Source organism: Ictidomys tridecemlineatus, chromosome 7 (genome assembly GCF_052094955.1).
Source record: "Ictidomys tridecemlineatus isolate mIctTri1 chromosome 7, mIctTri1.hap1, whole genome shotgun sequence".
Taxonomy (NCBI): Eukaryota; Metazoa; Chordata; class Mammalia; order Rodentia; family Sciuridae; genus Ictidomys; species Ictidomys tridecemlineatus.
In genome coordinates, this window is record NC_135483.1 from 13,910,489 (window position 1) to 13,929,596 (window position 19,108).

The following is a 19,108-nucleotide window of genomic DNA, read 5'->3' on the forward strand; positions in this document are numbered from 1 at the left end:
GATGCCTCAATCCTGACCAGCCACTTTCTGGGGCCCCTTGTGGCCTAGAGCAGAATTACCCAGAGCTTGTAGAACATTTAGACCCTCCGAGGACAAAGTGGGAATTTCTGTTCCCAAAGCAAAGGGAGGGGAGATAAGCATTGCAACCTACGGGAAAATTGAAGAACGAGTGCTCAAATGGTGATCCACTTGATACACAGATTGCAAGACTAGGGACCAGCTATGTCCCCAGGGCTAAAGATGTAAATAACAAAGGGTGGGCATGTAGCACACTAATTCAATGACACATCAGTTGTTCAGTGTTTAACTTCCCAGACACTATGGTTTGAACATGTCCCCTCCCAAACCCAGGAGCTTGTAGAAGGGGGTGATTAGCCATGATGGCGCCTTCCTTGTGAAGGGCATTGGGTGCCAGGTAAAGGGACCTCACAGGAAGTTGGTTTTTCTTGTCCTTTCATCTTCTTCCATGGGCAGGTACAGCAAGAGAGCCCTCACGTTGCTGGAGGCTTGATCTTGAACTTCCCAGTCCCTGCAACTGTGAGACAGAAACTTCTGTTCTTTGTAAATCACCCAGCCTCAGGTGTCCATTAGAGCAGCGCAGAATTAACTAAGATGCCAGGAATATTCCATGAGAGAATAAATAAAAGAGTAGGGAAGAATAAAAAGGGAGGTTATATAAGGGAGGAAGAAAATTCTTTGGCTGTTTTTGGCCTTGAAGCCACTCAGAGATTGTATTCCAATCTTTTAAAAGGCAGAGGTTACTTTTTAAAGGTTTTTTTTCCCCCATTTTGAACTGTTATTAAGGAAATAAGAACTTCAGCACTGAAATCAAAGTAACCCACGAGGATGGCCCTCCAGGCCTCACACAGAAATGTCCATGTCCCACCGCATTTGTCACCTTCCTCATGATGCAGCCCTTTTGCTAAGAAGTTCACAAGTGGTTATTTAGTGAGATGTGGTGGAGGAGTCCTGCGCTAAATGTGGATGCTTTCTTCTTGTCCTGTTACGGTCGCCTGCCAATCATTCATCTCCTTGAGCCTTCACTAAAGAACTGCTATGTGCCAGGTTCTCTCCTGGGGCTTAGGTTTTCCGAGCTGTGGTCCCTGCCCTCCCAGAGCTCACGGTTTGAAGACGGACATGCCTTAATTAAATGTTGCCTGGACATGGTAGGACAGAGGAGGGAATGTTGGAAGGATACCTTGTGCTGAAATTGCTCTGGGGTGACTTTCCAGAGATCATGGAGCCAGGTTTTGAAAGTGGTTGAGAGCACAAGGAAGGCCTGTGGGTGCTTGAGGAGGTGGAGGGGAGCAAGGGTGAATTTGTGGAAAGGACTCTGGCATAGTGTTTCATAAAGAGCAAATATTGACTTCTCTTTGTTTTAGTTTCCATATTATCCAGTGAAAAGTAGGGAAATGGTGATCTCTAGCATTCCTTCTAGCAAAGACTTTAAAAACTGGAGCCAAAGCAGAGACTTGTGGAAAAAAAAAAAAAGATAGCAGTGAGCCCCCACCCTCCCTCCTCTGCCACCATTATCCATTCTCCAAAACCAGCTTGCCCTAGTCAGATCCCAGCCCTGCCAATACCCGATCATGGGCAAATTATCTGCAAGTGCTTCAAATATCTGTATTTGAAGGAAACTTATAGTTTGTAAATCATCCTATTGTAATGAAGATTATATAAGAAAATGTTTCCAAAGCTCACATTTGTGCCCCATTTGCAATAAGGCTGTGTAAGTGGATAGTGATGGTGATAGGGATGGAGAGGACATGATGATGCCAGTGGTCATGTTGTACACAGCTAGAATGGATTCTCCTTCTCCATGTGTTGCCTTCTGGAAACTACTTTTCTTTTCCATGCCACCCTGGGTCTTCTATGTATCCCTGTTTTATCTGGATTCAGATAATGCTGTATGAGAGGTGATATTGCACAGTGTGAGAAATAATAATTATAGTTAGAAGAATAATGGCTGTTTTGTGAAATCTAATTATGGCCTATAGACTCTAATTAGCATATCTCAAGTCAGCATTGTAGTGTGCTCTTATGAGAAGATTGACCCTTACAGGTTTGATAAACTGCATAAGGTTCACCCATGTTAGAAAGCACAGAGCTAATGCCAAAATCTCGAGGGACATGATTCTTGACTATCTTAACTTAATGGTTCTCATGTTACCCCCAGGGATAACTTTGACATAAAGAACCAATGCCAGAAGATTTAAGAGAAACTCCACAGTATTTTTTGATTTCTAGATCATGGCCAAATAAGATGGAAATTGCATGCAGGAGAGGCATGCTTGAAGCCGTGCATTTCTGACTATATCTGTTTCAATACATTCCTTGCAATGGGCATAAGGAAGTATATTTTAATATGCTCACTCACATATTTGACTCCCTTTGACCTCTCTCCCACGTTCACCATTTTGTGTGGGTGATTCACAGCAAAGAATGTTATACCAAAGTATCTCCTGGCATGCAAATGGATTATGAAAGACCCTGGGCATCCAGCCATGGGATATCAATGGACTGTGGAGCCAGAGTGCCCATCACTAGCTGAATTCCTTCAGACTGACTCACCAAGTGCTAAGTGCATAGGGGCCATCAGTAATCCATCCCCAAACAGCACGGTACATCCAGGGCTGGGGTAGCAGGTTCAGTAAGCTCTAGGAGGAGGTTGCCCGTTTTCTCAAGTCTCCCACTACTGTTAAATTAGTGCCTACTCGTCAGTTCCCAGAGGAAGAAAGGGGCAAGTGTGGTCCTGTAGATGGGTCAACTTCATACGTGGATTGAACCTGAAAATGAATTGCAGCTGAACTGAAGTCCCTCTGGCGGGGTACCCCTGAAACAGTGACAAGGTCCATTTTCCCAATGAGCAGAGCTTCGGTCGATGCATCTGGCCATCTACTTCGTATTGGAAGAGAAGTGACCCAAAGTTGGGAAATGTGTGGACACACGGGCATGCAAATGGAATGTTTCATGGGCACAGGTCTAGAAAGGGATAGACTGGGAGATCAGGTCCCAAGTGGCATGGAGAAGATGGCACCTATGACAGAAGTAGTCTGAGGCCCATCTTGCAGTTGCAGGCATGGTCTGTGAGAGCATTCCCCATGCAATGGCACTAAATCACCAGCTAGAAGGATTCAGCCAGCTGACATGAGCCAGCCTTTGCTGCTGATGGTAAAAGAACATGAGAGTCTTTTTATTCTCTAGATCCTGATAGGTAAGCAAGCTATTTCTCAAGTAAAACAAACCTCCTTATGGTACCCTGCATCTATATTCCATTTCACAATTTCCTAGACCCTGTTTATTTGCCAGACCACAGAAGAAAAGGTCTTTAAATTACAACCTTCTTATCTGGAACATACTGGCATCTTGTAAAAATCACAGGTAAGCTTTGAAGTCAATCAGGTCTATCCTTTGCCCCTTTATTTACAAACAGAATAGCCTTAAACATAATAACAGACCTCTCTGAAACTTAAATAGGAACCACCCACCTTCGGGGCTATTTACAACAACTGTATTAAATGATGTTTTTAAAAGGCTTCGTATAGTTCCTGCCATACAGCTAACCCCAGGTGAAGGTTGGATGCTGTCTTCTGTTGTCAGAACTCTCCAGTCAGATCTCTCTGACCCTTGTTATCCATCCAAAACTCTGCCTCTCACCCTCTATCAGATTTTCAGATGCTTTTTTGTTTGAGTCTGTTCAGGCTTCTATAACAAAGTATCCTACACTGGATAGCATATGGATACCAGAAATCTGTCTCTCCAGTTCTGGAGACCAGGAGTCCAAGAGAAAAGTGCTAGCAGGTTCAGTACCTTGTGAGGGCCTGGTACCCAGTTCATGCATAGAATCTTCTCCCTGTGTCCTCACCTGTCGATGGAGCAAGGCACCTCTCTGGGGTGTCCTCTGGAAGGGCGATAACTCCACTCATAGGGATTTTACTCTTCTGACCTAGTCACTTCTAAAGTCCTCATCTCCTGAAACCATCATCTTGGGGGTTAGGATTTCAACATATGAATTTCGAGGACCACATGTTTTCAGAACATAGCATTAAAATGACATTATACCCAGAATGCGACAAGACTTCATCTTTAAGCCACTTCCAACCCCCTGGCAATGACTGTCAGAGGGGCTGGATTGAGATACGTTCTAAGGAGGCATTCACCAGGCGACAGCCCCCACCCCTGATTTCCACCTCATTTTCCTCTACAACTCTCCAGAGCACTCTAGAGGTCCCGAGAGTAAAGGTAGTTTGAATTCTACTGGCCTAGAGCAATTGCTATAAGCCTGTGACCAGGGGAACTTACTTAATGAAAGGTCTGAAAGATATATATCATTTAACAAAGCAATTAAACCCATCATCCAAGGCCATGCCACCTGGGCCCTGTGGACCCCAGAGGTAAGCCTAATAGCACCACTATGATTATGCACCTGCAGTCAGCCCCCAGATGCAGGCTAATTAAGAAATGCTAATGCAGAAAAGACAACAGCTCAAGAGTAGAGAGAGAGGGAAGGATGACAGGTCATCATATCCTGGCCAACAAACTACACCTTTTGCAAATTAACAAAACCAGCAATAGCTTATTGTTAGAGCCATCTTCAGAGCATTGGTTTATTGGTTAACTTTTCCCATAAGGTGAGGAAACAAAAAAAGAAAAAAATTGAACTCTAGCTTTAACTGCACTGCTAACTTCTGATGTGCAATTAAAATGTTCTCTATGATAAGTAACACAATATAAAAGCTCCTGTGACTGGCTCTTCCAGGAGACCTAGGGCAAATCAAGTCACCTCTTTCTTTGGTTTTTATCTCAATGTAAATCTTAGTGGGAGGGTGAATTAAAGGCTTGAGAAGTAAGGGGAGTGTTCACTTCTGAAAGGTGATGCTACCACTACTACACTCTAATCCAGGAATGGTATTTAAGCAAATGTGGAAAGAAAGAGAAAAACCAAACAAAGCCAGTAAGCACCTGGAAAATGGAGCAGGTTTCCTATAAACCAAGAATCAACACAGGCAAGGAAATATCTATTACTTGGGCTCAGAACTATATTATCTATGAAGGGGATATAAAATCTAGAAAATAGAGTACTTGCTAAATTAATCGAGTATTTACTTTCAATGTTCATCAAGACCCTATGAGAGCTGGGCATGGTGAGGCACTGTGACGTGACGCATGTCTGTAATCCTGGCCACTCGGGAGGCTGAGGACGGAGGATTACTCGGGAGGCTGAGGACGGAGGATTAAAAGTTCAAGGCCAGCCTGAGCAATTTATGGAGACCCTGTCTCAAAAAATAAAAAGGGCTGGGGATGTAATTCAGAGGTAGAGAACTCCTGGGTCAATTCTTAATTGCAAAATAAAAGGCCTTTTGAGGTATCGAGCTTAGTTTTGAGGCAATTGACAGTTCACTAGAGTGCTTTGGCTGAGAGTGACAGACCCTCCTGCTCCGACCCCACCAGTGACAGAAGGCATTGTCTCCTGGAACTGAAAACACCATGATACAGCTGTCTCCAGCTATCCCACAAAGACCTAGTTCTGTCTGTTGTCATGGTCCCAGCTTCATCCTCTATCTATCCCACCTCACGTTCACACAGGATGTGTCAAAGGAAACAGGAGTCTCCTCCCAGGTGTGGACTCTCTGTTCTTCCTTTGAGCTGACGGGGCCAACTTGGATGAGATGGGAACGTTTAAATCAATAACTGCTGCTAAGGGGTGTCCCATGTTGGAATGATAAAGCCAGTAAGTTTCATTCCCACAGTGGGACTATTTTCTCCTGAATTACAAGGGTAAAGGATTCATACAAAAATGGAAGCAGGGTACTTATAGGAGGAGAAAAGGAAATGGAAGCCGGATACATCACCAATACCTCCCCTTCATTTGTTTAAAATCCAGTGGTTGGCAAGTAGCGAAGCCAGCTCTGGATCAGGTAAATATCTCACGAAACAAAAAAACTGATTTCTACAATTGAGGAAATCCATTTACCACACCACCAGTCAATTCTTTTCCCTCACAAACAATAATCAGTTTCTATCTCTACACCCCCAAAGATGCATGATAACCATTCTTACCCAATAACAACAACAAATTAAGTCTCTAAAGAAGAGCCCACTTCTCAGAACAATTGAAGTCCAGAAAGTCAGAGAATATCCAGCCCATATGAATGCCATGCTCATAGAAACCGTTTGCTTTGAATAAAAGTTAACTGAGTATAAATATATAATAACAATATCTGAACAATAATGAATATTGATGTGCCATTTAACCCAACTTATTATTATTGATAACCACTCATTGGAAAGCAACACTGATGTGTTTAAAAATTGCAAAAGGTATAGGAAGCAATTATAATTTTTTTAATGACTAGTCGTAAACAAAACACCTCAGCCTGATAAGCCCTCTCTAATTTCTTCTGGCTGCTACTGATAATAGTCTGTAAATAATGCTGCCTCAGTGTTTGGTGTCTCTAAAATATTTAACACTGAGACAAAGATGAGCTGGCCAGGGGCTGGCCTATTTTTCAGTTGAGATCTCCATCCCAAAATATTCACTCCTCATCTAGGATTATACCAGTGCCAAAGAGATGAATATCCTCTTTACAACAAAGAGGTTTTGTCCCCTGGGGGGAAAAAAAATGGAGAGGAGCAGTGCAGGACAGCAAGTGAGTCTAGAGGGTTAGTTCCAGTCTGCTCTGCAGAAGGAAACCAGCCAGGAAATTCAACCATTGGAACATCTCCCAGTCCCTGTCTCTGCTTGGGGTCATTACCTGCTGTTCCCAGCTGAGCCACTAAGCCCATTAGGATTCTCTCCATCTCGGGTAAACAAAATTCCTTCCTGCTTTCTTCCTCTGAGTAGATGCTGGATAAGGTTTTGGAGAAGGAAAGATTTTAATAGATAATAAAAACCTTTGAATTGAGTTGGAACGCCAAAAATGAGACACTCTGCAATAGGAAATGACCAGGTTTATGGTTGCCTTTATTATTTCTACATTTATTCCCCTTTCTTTTTTTATTCCTCCTGCTGTCGTTCTTGGCCAGTCTTCTGTCTTTCATTGGAAGTGTCATGGGCTCTTGCCCTTCCCATCACAAACTCAACAGGAAATTTACTCTGGTAGACATCCCCTTGTTCATTACTCCCCTGTCCATAAAACTTCACTGTGATCCTAGTTTCTGTGAAAGATATTCTCAACCAGGCAAAGGCAGATGTTTTCTGTAAAGGGTCCCATAGTAAATATCCTTGTGTCTGGGAGCTGGATGGTCTCCGCGGCAGCAGATCAGTCGGTAGCAGATGGATTACAACTGTCACCATCACAGATGATAAGCTTACAGAGGGGTTCACATATTCAAACAAAGTTCTATGTATGAATATTGAACTTTGAATTTCATATCATATTTATATTATTTTTCTTTTGATTTTTTTTCCAACTACTTAAAAATGTTATTACCCCTCTTAGATGATATGCCATCCTAACACAGGTGACAGGCTGAATTTGACCTATGGAGTAGTTTGAAGGCTTCCTTCAAATTAATGCACATTCATGACTCAGCCGTTTGACAGCATTAACTCTTATTATTCCCAAGGTACCATTGATATTCTACCACGCCTACTAAATTAAGCACCACCCCCCGTCTTCTATGAATGTGCCCTGTGCCCTACTCTCTGGCAAGAATCAGTCATTTCTTTATTATTATTATTATTAGTTGTTCAAAACATTACCTAGCTCTTGATATATCATATTTCATACATTTGATTCAAGTGGGTTATGAACTCCCATTTTTACCTCGTATACAGATTTCAGAATCTCATCAGTTACACATCCACGTTTTTACATACTGCCATACTAGTGTCTGTTGTATTCTGCTGCCTTTCCTACCCTCTACTATCCCCCTTCCCCTCCCCTCCCATCCCATCTTCTCTCTCTACCCCATTGTCATTTCTTTTATAAAACTTTTCCTAATAATTTTAGCTTAAAATAATGTCTTTGTTCTTTACAATAATCTTTGACTAGCTGTGCATTCATCAATTTGCATACAATATGCCCCGAAAATCTTAGACAATGAAATAGGTGCTGTTGGAGCTATTTTACAAATAAGAAATTGAGATTTAGCATGTTTACATACTCACTGTCACAGGAAATGGCCATACCAGGATATTTGTCTGCACATGGCCTTTTAAACTCCAAATGCCTCACACATGCTAGCGTTTCCTTGTACTTCTTTTATGATGCTGATTTCCTTTCTATCCGCTATTAGAGCTATTTGTGTGAATTTCTTCATCTCTTTTTCTGTGTCTGAGATTCTCAAAGGCACAGTCCTGTCTGATTCATATTTGTATCCCCAGAGGGATTTGCATAGAATAGGTGCTTAGCACATCTTCCTTGAGAGAATGAGCTCCATTCAGTATATACTTGTAGCGATGAACTTCTATTATTAACGTTTGGATTTGATTTCCTGTAATCATTACCCTTGATGAAAAAGAATGAACCTGCTCTTTTTTTTTTTTCTTTCCAGAAGCCAAACCTGAAAATAAACTGAAAATCAAAACTGATTCCATCAGAATGTGTGGGAAGATTTTGTTTGCGGTCAAGTAAAAACTGCACAGCTACAAATATGACATTCATCTGCCCGATTGTTTAGGATTTTAACAGTTATTTGGGGAGTTTAAAAAGAAGGCCCAGAATTACTGCTAATGAGTTCCATTCACATGTGTGCTCCAAGGCTGGCACGATGTCCATGGTCTGTACAGAGCCTCTGACATCAACAACAGGCTCTGTCAGTGACTGGGCACAGAACCTGCTCCCAGCCTGGCTTCTGACAGGGGCAGCCTCTATCTAGATGGCACACTTGGGCCATTTAGAATAGAACTTTTGTCTGGCTGTGGCATTTGGCAACAAAGACAGGCAGAGCAATCAGCAACTGCCATTCTTTTCATGATGAAACTCACCAAATCTAAAAAGGGACCAATTTCCTGGATCTCTGGGGTTGGTTTGACAAATCTCTTCCTCCTCTAGATGTGATGCCTGTTGCGTTATTAAGTAAAGCTCTTGGTGCATTGAGAAGCCTGGTACACTGGCCCAAGCTGAGCCGAGGACCACAGTTTGCTCCCTGTGCAGTCTCCCAAGCTCCCTATCTCGAGTCTGACCTCCATGTACACTGCTTCTACAACACAGAAAATAACTTTATAGGCTTTTGAGTAAGGAGACCGCGTCTGCATCGTCCCTAGCACAGAGTTTGGCACATAGTAGGTGCTCATCACCAAACTCCCTTCCTTCCTTCTTCTTTGCATCTTAAAATACTGCTTTGGGGAACAAGGACTGACACTAGTTCCTAAGTTAATTTATAACCACAGGGTTTCATTGCTTGGTTTTGTTTCACATTGGTTGGTTGCTCTCTCAGGAATGTGATTGGAATTTGACTTGTGCCCTATGTCATTGTGAAAGTCTACATTAAGTGAATAATGCTTCTTAAAGTTAAGACCCTGGGTTTGAAATTGATGTTTGGGGAGCAGAGAATAAGTTGTGCTACAGGTAAATGAAGAGTCTGTGACTTACCAACACAAGAAGCAGAAATGGAGGTTCAAAGGGAAGATGCAAAGGCTTGTGGTGATCCTGGGGCTCAGGAACCACAGGGTGGCTGCTGAAGGGCACCTGGTATCTTCAGCTACCCTGCCCTGGGACCAAGCGAATCTACTCCCTATGAGCCTCATCCATCCATCCATCCATCCATCCATCCATCCATCCATCCATCCATCCACTCTCTCTTCTTTTCCTTTTAGGACAAATTATCCCAACCTTAATGTTCCTCTTTTCCTTTCAACCTTTCTCCTCTACTCACAATCATGTTAATATTACCGTGCATAGATTTTTTTCTTACAAAACTATATGCATTTCCCTTAGATGATTTTTGAACCTCACCCCTTATTCTTAATTTTTTTCAATTATTTTAAGAACCTCTATCTCCACACCCCCAATATGTTAGTGTTTTGAACATCCAAGCAACCTAACTTCTTGAGTTTTCTGTGAGTAGGTCTCTCAAATAAGAGAAAACCTCTAAGACTCATAGCAAAATACGTACACTTTTTAAGTGCCCTTAACATCTGAGACCCATAAATTTATGCAGGAGTCCCCTTCAGAAATCTCATCCTCTGTATTTTTCTAAGTTTATTGTTCAAATAAATGAATTCAATTATTTACACAAATGAAACTGTATTTCTTCATCAGGATTTACCTGTTTTGGTATTATTTAGCTGCTACAATATTTTACCAGTTTTTCAATTAGCGGATTTGTCTTCACAGTTACAGTATTGTTTACATTATATTTGGGCAGGTTTACGGCCTAAATAAGATATTTAACTATTCCTATATAGGAAGAAGGTTTTAAATTTTACATGAATCACACACAATTATATATTTAGGATATAAGTTATTTGAATGGTAGTTGCTTCTTGGATGAACACTATAGTCAGCTTTTTGTATCCATGGGTTTTATATCAGTGGAGTCAACCAACAAATAATTAAAAATACTCAGGAAAAAATTGTGTCTGTGTCTGTCTTGAACAAGCACAAACTTTTTAATTTCCTAACTTATTTGCACATTATCTTAGTTGACTTTAGAAAATTCATAGCTTTCTTGGTACAGTTTGTCGTTTTTCTTATTTCTTAGGGAATATTTGTTGTCATATATACTCACGGCTGGGATTTTGGATTTCTTGGGGAGAGTGAAGGGCACACCTTTACTGACATTAGTTAACATGATTACTCATGATTAAGCAGTTGCCTTGTTAGATAAATGGCTTTCCATGTGGGATTTGGTGAGCCTGATAAGTTTTTCCCTATCATGTTCCCACAAACATTAGTCTCTGAGCAACTTTCATCAGGTTTGCAATTGATTATTGGTAAAGTAGTATACAAAAGAGCAATTTCACAAATTGTGCAGGCTGGATAATATCTCTGTGCAACAGTGGTCCACTTTACTTTTTGTATAAACCCCTTGCTTCTTATTTTTAAAGGTACATTTTTTTTTCTTTTTCTCTTCTCCCTCTCCTTTTCCCTAACCTAAGAGCAGAGAACCAGATTACCTTGAGTTATCTGTTTTCCACAGGAAAGAGATGTCACCAAAAGTACTAGGAAGTGACTATCTCTGAAATTAACAGTAAATTTCAACACACCACCCAGGCCGCACCTTAGACCCCCTGTCAGGACACACTAGGAAAGAGAGCAGAGAATAAGTTGTGCTACAGATAAATGAAAAGTCTGTGATTTACCAACACAAGAAGCAGAAATGGAGATGCAAAGGGAAGAGCCTCTTTCTAAGCTTCTATTTTCCCTGGTGAGCAGAACCACCGCCTCTGGTACTGGGGTGCCCTGTATTTCTCCTTTGCTAGCAAAGCAATAAGCTTCTTTATCCTTTTTTCTCAAAACCAAGTCCTCATTATTAAATTGGCATGAATGGGCATTAGAGACAAGGATGGAGCTTTCCGTAACATCAGCTCTCTGTTCTCTTACACACCTCGCAAAACGCCTTGGAGGAAAGGCTCTCTTGACGCAGTTCCACGGTGGCCTAGCAGTAGGGTTTGACTAACCTCTAGCAGGGTTCTGAGATAGAATCTGAGATAGGTTGTATTCTGAAGTGGAAGAGTCTTATCAATACATTTTTCCAGTGTGCTCCTGCGGGACAGAGGCCTAATAATCCATCTGATCAATTTGAATATCTTAGATCCACTGATTCACCAAGTTTGAAGGCAGGTCTAACACCCATTATACTAATTCATAAATCTGAATCCTTTTATTTTAACCTCCTCCTAATGCTTTGGTGAGTTTGGAGATCAGTATATCTCCTGAAACCATCACTGCAAAGCCATAAACACTTCTCTCCAGTAGCACCACTCACCTGGGGGCTTCTGACTGGCCTTTCAAAGGCTAACTTAGAATATGTGTTGTCGAGGAGGGTGCTTCAGGTATTCACTAACTGGGATGAAAATACGTGTACACACACTTACACATACACACAAACACAACACAACAATAAATTATAAGTAATTCAGCACACTTGAAAATTCAAGCATTAAGCTTCTATAGATTCTTGTCTTTTCACACAAGGGACCTTTAGCAGACACATGGCATATGAGAAACAGGAGGGGAGTGAATACAGAAAACTCAGGAAAGCCCTAAAACGCTAACACAGGACTGTTGTCGTTTTGTGTTAGGGAAATGCTGACAACATACTTAAGAGGAACTAAATTGCCGCAGTCTGGCTGCAGCAAAATAACCGGGGGGTGACGAGAAACTTGTATAGATTGATTCAGCAGGAGTAGGAGCCGTTTATTGTAGGACCGGAGGGGTATATATACATTCCACACAGCTTATCTTAATTAACATAAACTAGATACAGTAGTCAACCAATAAGGAATCTCCACACTTAATGGCTCGATGGCGTTACTTCACAAACCACTCCCTCTGTCAAAATGCCAGGCGCCATCTTGACTTGTTTACAGACTCTAACACTAAATAATTCTTAAAACTCAGTATTTCTGGACAGACATAAATGAAGGGAGGATTGGGGACCACAGCAAGGTAGGAAAAGAATACTTAATTGAAGGGATCTGAAATTAAGAAAGAAATGTGATTAAAAAGTCTATTTCCCTAACATGTGATATTCTTTTAAAAATGAGTGTTGTTTGTCACTGTAAAGGAATCACTATACATAACGAACAATATAGATTGACATATTTGCTTTTATTGTCCTAGTGAAATTTGTACTTCTAGCTTCTAACAGCTTAAGATTGGCTCACATAATTAATGTCATATGCCACAGGGGTGATTAGTGTCTATATTTAGGACTTCATTGACCCTAAATGTTATGTTTATGATAATGTGATTTATTTGAAATAAGGCCAACATGGTTTAATTTTACAATTTTTAAAAATGTAATAATTTGATTCATGAAATAATTAAGTCACTAAACAGAATTTAGCAATTAACATGCATTATAATACATTATCAATATTTAATCATTAGTAGTTATTTTTAAATCCAACCAATAAGGCATTAGGTGATTTTTTGGTTGGTGTTGTTAGCTGTTAGCTGTAGTCTGAGATCTGAATAGAAAGATCTGCTCCTTTGAAATCCGGTGGGCTGGGGGTGTAGCTCAGTGGCAGAGTGCTTGACTAGCATGCTTGAGGCACTGGGTTCAACCCCCAGTGACACAAAAATAAAAATAAATAAAATAAAACAAAATATGGTGCTAGTTACCTTTGATCTATTTATAAACTAGGCACTGGCAATGTTTCAAAAGATCAAAATACATTTAATTACCACCCAATTCTCAAATGCTTTCCACAATATCACTGCCAAGATTTGTCCAGCCGAAGCTGGAATCTCTTCAATCAAAGGGCTCTCACTGCACGCGGAAGCCTGGAATTCAGTCTTTCAGGAGTTCTGACCAGTACAGATCCCCATGTACTTTAGTTCAAGAACATGTACTGACGGTCCCACTTAGGGCAGGGTCATTGTCCTGGGAGTCATCATGAACAAGTTCTTTTATCTTCATGGGATGTGCATTAAGGATAAAGATCAGTGAGTAGTCTCGGTTGTTAGAGAGAAGGGGGGGGGAAATCTAACAAAACCCTCAAAGCAGGGAAGGGCAATAGGTAGCCTGTGGTGTCAACAAGGTCCTGGAGAAAGTGAGTTGGCAAGAGAGGGCAGCTCAGGCAGGGGACCTGTAAGTGCAAAGACACCAGGAGCAGATGTACCTGGAGAACTCAAGAACCTCCAGGACACTTGTGACCACAGCATCCTAAGGGAGGAGGGAACCCTAAGAACTGAGGCCAGAGAGGAAACAGGGCGGGACAGGGATGGGCAGGAGGAATGAGCACGAAAGATCAGTCTCCAAGAAAATGCCAAATGTGAGAAATGGAAATGGGGGGCCCAGCCAAAGAAGCCTTCAAAGGGTAGACCTCTGAGAAATGTCCTCGTGTGTCAGATTCTTTTCTTCCTCAGATCCAACAATCCACCTCCTCCGTTCTCTTGCTCTCCATGATCCCGGGTTGAATAACTAGTTAACAAAAGCATCTGAACATTTGGATAGTAATGGGCTACACCCAGAGCCTCTCACATACCTGGTCCATATATAGTTGAAACAGCTTCCTATACAGTTGGAGTTAATTGAGTATTTATAGCTGAAAATTCAGAGGCACAGAAAGAATTAACAACCTGTGTGTAGTCAGAAAACTAATGAAAAGAGGAGTTAGGATCTGACCGCAGGCAAGCCATCTGTCTGAAGAGCCTTTCCTCTAACCCCACTGTAGTGAAACCCGCTGAAATTGCTTCTTGATCCTCTTGACCATCTTCCCCACTAAACTCTAGTCTCCCTGGACCAACAGCTATGTCACTTTCATTACTACATCTGTCACACCGAGCAAAGTGCCTAGGAAATGGAAATTTGAGAAAGTTTTGTTTTTTGATCTTATAAAAATTTTTTTGTTTTTTGATCTTATGAAATTAATCTAGCTGAGGGCATTTTGATAGCATTTGCAGAAAGACTGGATTTCATATCAATTGATCAAGATGAGTGCACATGTGACACATGCACACAGATGTGATGGGATTATCCTCCATTTGCTATGAACACAACATGCCAGGTCACCACCGAGGGCTTTCGGGGACCTCAGAGAATGGAAACACAAGCTCAATTCTCTTAAGTAGGGAAGATGATTCATTTCAAACCAAGCCCCCCAACAAGTTGAATGTCTCCAGTTCACATGAATGACAGCTACAGATAGCCAGTTGGTGGAGCAGTAGTCATTTATTTTGTTTTTACAGGGTAGAAAAAAGGACTTTTGGTTGACTTTATGGCTCTACACCAAGCCAGAAGACAATGTTGCTGTGGGGAGCAGCTGTGCCCTCTCAGGGTTACTCCATGATGCACAGAACAGCGGTTCTCTGACAGTCCTAAGCCAGGGTGGCTCGGTTTCACAAAGCAGTAGTTTTCTGTAGGCGACTCCATTTTGAACTTCAGTGCTGCAATGGAATGATTGACACCTTATTTATGCAGCTAAACAACCATCATCTGTATGGCACAAACTGATGAATGAATTAATTGTGCCAATAAAAATGACCACCATGATGCTATCCAATTAATTAGAAGTACCTGGACTCATAGGTGTGATGAACTCATTGGAAAAACAAGATCCCTGAGGGGGAAGCACCAGACCGCTGGATGAAGCAATACCTCGACGGAGGCCTGTAAAAGGAGCAGCAGTGTCTGGACGTGGTGGCGCCCTGACACCATCACCTGCTCATGCACCACCAGTCTCACCCAGGAAGATCGTCACAGCAACAAACTTCTGCATCTTTGTCCTCAGGCTTCAGTGGAGCCTGGTTGTTGCCCCTGATGATGACCATGCACGACCCACTCAAGGCTGCTATTCCAAGCTGACACTCCAAGCTGACACTGTGAAACTGCCATCTGTCCAGATCTTGTCCTAGAATAGCTTCCTGTGCTTTGATAGCTCTGCACCTGAACAAGTTCTTCAGCTGGATGGTATCTTACCTGACCACCTACAATTTGCATGTGTCTGCTCTCTGCCTTGACTCTCAGGTCAGGTTCCTGAATGCCTGTGGCTGCCTTAACCCTTTCTTAGCCTTTCTGTAGTATCTATCTATCTATCTATCTATCTATCTATCTATCTATCTATCTATCTATCTATCGTCTATCTAAATTGTGTAAAGTGTGAAATGTGACTTGAGTGCTATAGAATATTAGAAATTAAGACTGGAATAAAAGAACTTGTGATTGACTAGCACATAACTACCAGATGACCCACAGTGTTCAGTGAATTTATTGTTATTCAATAACTTCTGACATCATCAAAGAAATATCTGTGTTTGATCTATGTTAATGTCATAGCTCACTAGTGATAGTTGTAATGGAGTAGTTTAGGCAGGTCTTGAACTCAAACAACCAAACCCAATCCTTGGCTCTTGTCCACCTTGAGTTTCCTGTTTTGTAAGACAAGATAAAACCTTCACCCTTCCTGCCTCTTGTGGTTACCAGGAGCTTTCAATGGAATGTTGTAAACAGCACTGATGTACCACACAAGCCTTCCTGGTGGGATGTAATCAGAACATAATTATACTTTGTTCTCCATGACCTCTAATTAGATGCATTTCTTGGGGGCTGGTTGTTCTTTCACTGAATGAAAACTTGATTGGCCCCGTGGCATTCCTGCCCACTTTATGCCAAAATTAATGTCAATTCAATCACTAAGAGTGCCTGGTCTATATAATGATCACAGCATCAAGCTTGATCCACAAATAAAACTTCTCTGCATCCCCACAGCTAGGGCCTTTGTAAGGAGGTACCCAAATCTACTTCCATGTTTTGATGAGCTGCTGGGAAGACCTACGGGATTCATCCTATGATGACACTCCTGATGATTTATTATGGTAAAAAGATACAAAACAAAATCAGCAAAGGGGACAGGGCATGAGACAGTCTCAGGAAAACAGACATGAATGTCTGTAGTCTGCTGCTAATGGAGCGAGCAGTATAAGCCCAGTTCCTCCATCTCTGAGTTGTGACCACACACGTGGAAGGTTGACAATGGAGCTGCTTGTCAGGAAGCTCAGCAGGAGCATCTTATTGACAGCCCATCACGCAGGCACACCCTGCTTTACGTATGCCGAAACTCCAGACTCCCAGGAGGAAAGCAGGAACTCAGCAAAAAGCACTCTCTACACAGTTTAGGTGCAGTAAGCTATCCTATCAGTGAGAGAGAGGGGAAATCTTCTGAAATCCACATTTCCAACGCCAGCCTAAAGACCAACCTTGTGCAGGACCCTTTCTAAGGAAAAGCAGTCAGCCCACTAGGTGACCTCTAAAGGCTAGTTGCCTTCAGTGCAAAAAACAAAAATGCACCCTCCTCTGTTTCTTCAGCATCTCCTTCCAGCCACCAAGTCACCTAGGGTACAGAGGCACTGGAGGAGAGGGGAGCGGGGAGGAGCGGGAAGATTCTTAACTTTGCTTGGATGCCTGGGTCTGGCAGGTGGTTCAAGGTTGGCCCCGTGTCTCACTGGCATTCCGGTGTGTTCTTCAGATTTGCCCCAGGTTTAGCAGGACTTTCTGCAATGTGGTGACACATTTTGGGCAGAGGTGGCTTCTGAGTCCCTGATTTTTCAGGAGACAACTACACATAGACTTTCATCTATGCCACCCTGCTCCTGAGTGTCCCTCCTGGGCAGGATTTAACAGCTGCAAACGATCTCTCAATTGTGCGCAGCCGGCATCTGGCTTATGGGGAACACTTGGCATTTGTGACCCAATAAACACTCTGGGAGTCCACGGCCCAGTGCAGTCACCTCTCCTTGACGGCAGCGGCCTGTGCGGCCAGCCAGCCTTCTTCTCCCTTTCGGGTCGCCAGCTGTTGCTACAGCTGCAGAGGCACAGCAGCAGGCTTTCTAGAGACCCCACTGACGCATTTCTTCTCACTTGAGGGGAAGAGTGGAGCGCACTCTTCCTTCACCATGGCGACTGGGGTGGGGGGTCAGGGAAGATGGAGGAGCTCACGGCCCTCAGCAGCTCTCTCCAGAAATTACTTCTATAAATACTCCAGGGTTTTCTGTCAAAACTCACTTTGATATCTAAAATCCTGGAGTCGATCCAAGTTTCAAGGTATCTGACGTTTATATAATTTGGGAGAAGCGCTTTCTTCGCACATCAAATATAAAATTATAATCTGAAACTGAGTACTAAGAGAAAAGTGATTTTGAGTGGGATCATAAGTCACAATGAAATAAAAAAAAAATTTAAAAGCTTGTTGTTTGGAATTTATTTTTATTATCAATGAGCTAGATCATTTTCTTTCAGCATCACAACATGCCATGTAAATATTTAGGATTAAAGTAAAAATGAGAACAGCCCATCAAGTTTCTTTCATATATAGTGTTAAGATTTGGAAGGATTCTCCAAAGACTGGCCTGAGGCTCCTTCAGCTTCAGCTTCTCTTTCCGCTCCACCCCACTTGTGGCCCTACTGACACCTGACGTCCTGGTTCTACATCTGTGAGTGGGCACTATGGAAACTCAGAGTATTGGTGGAATACATGACCATGCTGGAACTGTTAGCCAGAAAGTAAACTATGACCCACATGATCTTTAGCCACACGATCATATTCTAATGCAAACTAAATATATCCATAAATCAGCTTCCCATGAATTCAATGGTTATCAGTGGTCGGGGGTTTGAATTTGTCTCAACTGTGGGAAGGATGAGGAGTTGCTGCTGGCATCTATCTAGTAGGTGGAGGCCAGAGATACTGCTAAAGGTCCAACCCCTGCAGCAAAGGATTGTCTGACGTAAGATGTCAATAAGGCTGAGATGGAGAATGGTAACTGGATGCGGCCACCTGGGCCTCCAGAAAATGCCTCCAGTCCCTGTAGCCCCAGCTTCCAGGGTAGGAAGCATGAAGGGAGGAAACCTTGAGAGCAAAGAGACCATGATCCTAAAGCACTGTGACTACAGTACCTGCCTTTTGCAGATTCACAAAAACATACGATCATATAATCATGTTGGCAGGGTTCTCCCAGGTCATTGGAAAGGGGCTGCAATTGAGGAATCTTGAAGCCTCAGCTTCATCTGTTTGGAGGTAAATCCACTTCTATCTTGTCTTCCCACACCCAATTTTGCCATGTCTAAAGCAGAAACAGGCTACAAACTGACCACCGGCCGGCTGGGACCTACTGTACACATACGATTCATTGAAACTTACAAGACTTCAAATATTTTAAGGAATTGCCTGCTCTTCCACATTATGATCTATACTATAGAACCTCAGATTTCAGGCCTTCTCTGAAAAATCTAGTAGCACTGGGCTAGAATGGGCTCCCATTCTCACCTGGTAACAGGTCCATCTGCTTTGGGTGTATTTACTCTTTTTTTTTTTTTTCCGTTTTCTTAAGATCCCACTCAGTCAATGACCGATCCTTCCTGCCTGGCCCACTAGGTGTTTGAATCTGCAAGAATGCCCCATGTTATCGAGTGGCCACTTTGGATGAAAGGTGGTGAAAATATTCAGCAGAGTTTTTGATGTTTACACTAAAACTTTTCCTTCCAGCCTCTTCTG

General features: G+C 42.3%; 1 long non-coding RNA gene across 1 annotated transcript in view; it reads left to right on the forward strand.

Annotated features, from left to right (window-relative positions):
- Positions 1-17,751, forward strand: part of LOC144365409 (uncharacterized) — a 33,031-nt gene extending 15,280 nt beyond the window's left edge. Inside the window, exons 2-3 of the long non-coding RNA XR_013423811.1 lie at positions 11,089-11,316; positions 14,808-17,751. This is a non-coding gene — a long non-coding RNA (uncharacterized LOC144365409). The remainder of the gene's footprint in view (positions 1-11,088; positions 11,317-14,807) is intronic.
- The last annotated feature ends 1,357 nt before the right edge of the window (positions 17,752-19,108 follow it).